The sequence below is a fragment of the Lynx rufus genome, unplaced genomic scaffold (genome assembly GCF_022079265.1).
Source record: "Lynx rufus isolate CCGP_SWC_20201006 ecotype Redwood Valley unplaced genomic scaffold, mLynRuf1.p SCAF_3, whole genome shotgun sequence".
NCBI classification, from domain to species: domain Eukaryota; kingdom Metazoa; phylum Chordata; class Mammalia; order Carnivora; family Felidae; genus Lynx; species Lynx rufus.
In genome coordinates this window covers 42,751,931-42,757,996 of record NW_025814845.1, presented here as the reverse complement: position 1 = coordinate 42,757,996, position 6,066 = coordinate 42,751,931, and the positions used below count along the sequence as shown (strand labels likewise).

The 6,066-nt window shown below is 42.9% G+C and overlaps 1 non-coding gene across 1 annotated transcript; it reads left to right on the top strand.

Annotated features, from left to right (window-relative positions):
• Nucleotides 1-2,921: 2,921 nt before the first annotated feature.
• On the top strand, nt 2,922-3,037 carry LOC124521356 (U5 spliceosomal RNA). The gene has a single exon (XR_006964456.1). It is a non-coding gene; the product is annotated as a U5 spliceosomal RNA (small nuclear RNA).
• Nucleotides 3,038-6,066: the final 3,029 nt, after the last annotated feature.

Genomic DNA, 6,066 nt, shown 5'->3' with positions numbered 1-6,066 from the left:
GCGCACCCAGCCCGCGCCGCCGCCGCCGCCGCCCGCGAGACACGCCCCCTCCACCGCCCGCGCGCGCCCGCGGGACACGCCCACCCCGCCGCCCGCGCGCGTGGCCGCCCGGCGCGCCCCGCCCCTTGGCGAAGGGGGTTGCCCTGGGCCGTGGCTGGGCTGTGGGCGCGCCTAGGGGGAGCCGCACCTAATCCTCCCGACCCCTCACTCTTGTCCTTAGGTCAAAAAAGAGGCGAGCCCCGCTCCCTTTCTTGATTTCTTTTGTAAACAAATAACAGAGAAGTTGCCCCCCAGCCTTGCCGCGCCTGGATGAGAATAGAGCTGTTAAAAGAAAAAATCTGCAGGCTTTGACCGTTCTCTTTAGAACTATTGTCACCCGCCTTTCAAGTCTAAAGGGCTCGGAAATACCCTTTAGAATCTCTTGAAATCTCCACCCATAGCCACCCTTAACTAATTAAGCTTCGTTATACTCACTCGGTAAAAGTGCATCCCAAATTTAAACTATAAGCGAGGAAAAGCAATTCGTTCGTGAATTGTGAAAAAACAAATGTCTCGGGAAGATCACGGACTCAGAACTGAGGGGACAAGTCCATAGACGTGGCACGAAGCAGGTCATTCCTGAGCCTTCAAAACACGATTTTAGTGGAGCAATTATCCTCAGATTACAGAGGGTAAAGCAGGTGCCTAGGACAAGGAGGCTGCCTGGCGACCATGTGTCGGAGAGTAACCTGGCTTCCATGTTTATAAAGTGGGGTAACCATGCATAATACCTGGAGCATGGTAATATGCTTTAAAAAAAAAGAGAGAGTAATGTAGTCTCATGTACCCCTTGCCTTCTGTTTACACCAGAAACGCCTTCTTAGTCTGCCTTTGATACCTTGGATCATGCCCATCCTCAGAAATTTAATGGCTTCCTTACACCTCTCCGTGTAGCATTCAAGGCCCTGACTAACCTGATCTGGACGTGTTGGACTACCACTACTATTAAAAAAGAAGTAGCAGCAAATGCTATGGGGGTTCAAAGTAGGGAGATGGTCCCTAGCTAAGAGGATCTAGAAACTTCTCAAAGTAGATGATGATCCAATCTGGCCTTACATTATTGGGAGAATTTCAATAGGTGGAAAGTAGGGGAAGGAACATTCTACACAGTGCAAACAGCCAGCTCAAAAACCCATCAATTGAGCCTTGCCTAATTCCTGTTCCAGCTCCCCTTCTTTTTCAAGTTCCTTCATTTGCTTCTCTTATGACACAACTTCCATACTCCTCACTTTCCTGGTCTTCACCTCAGTAGGACCCTTGTCTCCCTATAGTAGGACAGTATTTTTTTATTTTTAAGTTTTGTATTTATTTAAGCAATCTCCACACCCAACCTGGGGCTTGAACTCACAACCCAGAGATCAGGAGTCTCATGCTCCTAGGACGAAGCTCACCAGGTGCCCCAGGACAGTACATTATTAATTAGTGCAGCTTTAGAGGCAAGATGGAATAAAGGCCTTAGGGGCTTAACCACTAAAGGTTTGGTTACTTCATATCAAATGCAAGCACTTCCTGTGATTCAAACTTGGGAAGTATTCATTCTCATTGAACCAAAGAGAGGAAAGAAATGCAGAAAGGAAAGGAGAGAGAGGAAGGGAGGGAGGGAAAGAAAAGAGGGAAGGAAGAAGGAAGGGAGGGAGGAAAGGAAAGGAAGAAAGAAGTTTTAGGTCTGCTACAAACTTATCTCTACTTTTTTTTTTTAATTTCTTTTTTTCTTTTTAACTAAAATCTAATTTGAGCTGCACGGCTTTTTTAGATGCTATAACCCAGGGAACAATTCTGGCCTCTATCAAAGCCCTCAAAGGCATAAACTGTTTTCTTTCCCTTTTTTTTAAGTCCAAAAAGGCAAAAATGAGACATCTCTTTTTAAATTTACTCGATAAATGTCCTTCATTTCCTCAGTCTGACTGCTTGCTGGAGATGTTTTATTAATTGCGAAGTTATTCCCACATATTGTGATGCAAAAAGAAGAATGGCAAATTGGCAGCTGCATTCATTTAAAATTAGCAGAGGCCCTTGTTCAAGAGATGGCATATTCAGAGTGACCCAAATTATCATGACATGAAGGCCACAGGTCAAATTCAAGGCCAAGTTACAAATCAATAGAAAATTTCCTTTGGGAGAGCTGGTGCTATGAACTTGAATTCTTAATTGTTTCTCAAGAGGCTGTATTTTACTTTGCTGCATCCAAAATTTAAGATCTTCTGCAAGATAAAGACTTTGACACATGAATGAGTTCTGGTTTTCTTATTTTGAGAATATGGGGTCTTTCCTACGTATTTAATTCATCAATTTTTTACTAAACTAAAATGTTATCATATGTTTTTAATAACATTTCCTCTGGAGATTTATTTCAAAAGTTTGGTAAAATGTGTTTGTGCTTCTACGTGCTTTTTATTCCTAACTGTGTTTCATTTTTTTCTCTAGAAAAGAGCTTAGTTTGACTGAACCCACATTAATGTTACACTGAAATTCAAATACCTGTTTTACATATTACATGACTCAAGTTTGTGAATAAAAATTGGGATACAACATCTCCATTCTGATGTTAAAAGATTTCACTTCCACTCTTCCTGTTACCAGCCAAAGGGAAGACATTTGTGTGTCAAGGACCAATGTTTCAGGCCTTTCCTGCCACTCTCTTTTCATTTTTAGTGGTACCTGTCACTGCTCACCCCTCCAGGAATCTCCTCCCCAACTGATCCTTCAGGAATTGAACTCTGGTTCTGAAGTTTGTGCTCTGTGAGTAAGCACAATTTCTATTCCTCATTTAGTTCACAGTGAACTTAAAAGACAACTTAAAAAATAGTGCTTTGCTTTCTCTATAACTTTATTCTGAAACTTTTAGTGAGGGTAAAAAAAAGTTGGGATGGAAAGTGCACTGGATACTCTGGTTTCTCTTCAAATCATACAAATCTTTTACCTTTTACTGAAGATTTTTGTGGAAAGGAACAACTTTGAGTCTTAAGCCAATTTCTTGAGTCCTTGTTTCAGCAAGTTTACAAAGGAAAAAAGAAAAAGAAAAAGAACAGAAAGAGAAAGGAAGGAAAGAAGGAAGGAAAAGGGGGGAAGAAAGAAAGAGAGAGGGAAAAGAAAGAAGGAGGGGGGAGGGAGAAAGAACAGCAAGCATAGGGCAGGTAGGCTAGAGAATTGTTTCTCCTTCCCTCTGTTGCTTTGAGAAATCACTTCTCTTGAATTTTGCCTGTAAAATGAAGAGGTTGGACTAGTGATGTCTAAAATTGTCAGCAGCTTGGAAATCTAGGATACTTTTTATTCTGTTTGAAATTTCAAATCATATGTAGTTTTCCTAGTACAATTATATACATATATTTTTAATTTTTTAAAGTGTATTTATTTTGGGGCGAGAGAGAGCACGTGCAGTACAGGAATAGGGAGAGACAGAGAGAGGGAGAGACAGAATCCCAAGCAGCCTCCAAGCTGTCAACACAGAGCCCAGTTCAGGGCTCGAATTCACAAACTGTGAGATCATGACCTAAGCCAAGATCAAGAGTCGGGCGCTTAACCGACTGCACCATCCAGGTGCCCACAATTATATATTTTTTAAGTTCAATATATGTGACATCCCTAGTTTCTTCTCTATGGCTCTCTTTTGCCCCTGTGGAGACATACCAGTAGCCTTGAAACATAACTGGCCTCAAGACAGGTGTTGTCTGTGGAACCCCTGGCTGGCTCAGTCAGTAGAGCATTTAACTCTTGATCTCAGGGTTGTAAGTTTGAGCCCCACATTGGGTGTGGAGATTACTTAAAAATAAAATCTTAAAAGGGGCGCCTGAGTGGCTCAGTGGGTTAGGCATCCAACTCTTGATTTCCGCTCAGGTCATGATCTCATGGTTTGTGAGATAGAGTCCCATGTCATTGGAATTCTCTCTCTCCCTCTCCCTCTGCCCCTCTCCCCTGCTCACACATGCACTCTCTCACTGTCATTCAAAATAAAGTTAAAAAACATTAAAAAAATAAATAAATAAAATCTTAAAAAAAAAAAAAAAAAAAGATTGGCATTGTCTGAAGACAGGGATTTAAGGCCTGGTCTAGTTCTACTAAATGCAGGATCATCTATCCTTGCTTCCATTTGGACCCTGACCTATTTTTCTGGTTCTGACAATTGAGCACAGGGTCTTTATCCACTATAGTATCTGCAGCTTGAGACACAGAGATGTCCCCTAAGTGCTAAGAGAAGGAAGGGAGGTGAACAAGGAAACTCCAGAATGAGCTGGGTTCCATCCTACCCTCTCCTGGAGCCCCAACCACACTTTGAACAACTCTTCCCTTGTTCCTCTTCCTTTCAGCCTCACTGGCCTCCTTGAACCCTGGCTACTCTCCCCCTTTTGGTTCACTGTTCTGTTTGCTGTTCCTCTTCTGAAAGACTGTCCAGTACCCTCTATCCATGCTGCTCATTCCCACCTCTCCTTGATTCAGATGCCACGATTTCAGAATTACAACCTCCTCCCTTTTGCATCTAATCATGTTGTCCTTTCTTTTTAAATTTTATTTATTTTGAGAGAGAGAGAGAGCCATGGAGGGGCAGGGAGAGAGAGGGAAAGAGAGAGAATCCCAAATTCAGGGCTCAAACACACCCTGAGATCATGACCTTAGCCAAATCAAGAATTGGGTGCTTACCTGACTGAGCCACCCAGGCATCCCTGTTGTCCTTCTCATTAGCAGTTATCACTAACTAACATGCTATGTATTTTATTTATCTTATTTATTTTCTTTCCTCACTAGAAGGACAATGACAATGAAATTGGTATTTTCTGTGCCTATAACATGGTAGTTGTTCAATAAGAGTTTGTGAAATGAATGGTTAGGGGATAGTACCTTGGTTTTTGCAGTCTCTCAAAGTGGAGACATCTTGTACTCATATCAGTACCCTCAGTTCAGTACCTATTACAGACTTCCCTCATGCTACATGCTAGCCTGCCTCTTTGAATCTCCCCTAAAATAGTCCCTTTTCAATAACTATTTGTTGAATGAATAAAACAATGCTCCTGGACCCCTGGTTCCTGTGGTCTACCTTCCTGTTGGAAATCTCCCTTCTGCCCTTCTGCATATTGTATTCCTAGCATAGCCCTAGTTTCACACACCAATCTCTAGTTGGATTTTCCTTGGTGCCCCTAACAGTCTGTTGAGCCTCTGGTGCCCCTCTATTTGCCAGTGTTTAAATGTAAGCCACACCCCCTCCCTGGAGAGCTGCATCTGTATTGCCCTGCCCCTCCCCTGCATTCTCTTTACTTTGGCCTTTTTTTTTTTTTTAATGTTTATTTATTTTTGAGAGAGAGAGAGAGAGAAAGAGAGCGAGCATAAGTGGGGGAGGAGCAGAGGGAGAGGGGTACAGAGGATCCGAAGCAGGCTCTGTGCTGACAGCAGAGAGCCCAATGCAAGGCTGGAACTCATGAACCGCGAGATCATGACCTAAGCTGAAGTCGGATGCTTAGCCAACTGAGCCACCCAGGTGCCCATTTACTTTGGCCTTTGTCATTGTCCTTCCTCCCAGAATTCTCCCCCCATATAATATGCAGACCACAAAATCTCACAATTGAAAAAGATCTTAGGCATCCAAGCGCTTATTTTATAGATGAAAGATAGACTTGCAAGCATTTGGCTTATGCAGGTTTGCACTCAAGTTAGGGTACAGCTGGAACTAGGATTCAGGGGCTCAGATTTCCAGCCAGACAGATGCTCTTTCCACATTTCTCAAAATCTCCAGTCTTCCCTCTATTTTTCCCTGACCCCAGTGGCCCTCTTCCCAAAAACATTTTACTCCTCTGGACCTGATAAGCCACTTTGTTCAATGGTTGCACAGACAAGGTATATCTAAGGTAAGAAGTCTTTTCAGATCTATAGTTCAGATCTATATATTTTTTTTTTAATGTTTATTTTGTTTTTGAGAGAGAGGGGGGAGGAGGGGCAGAGAGAGAGAGGAAGACACAGAATCTGAAGCAGGCTCCAGGCTCTGAGGTGGCAGCACAGAGCTTGACATGGGGCTCGAACCCACAAACCATGAGATCATGA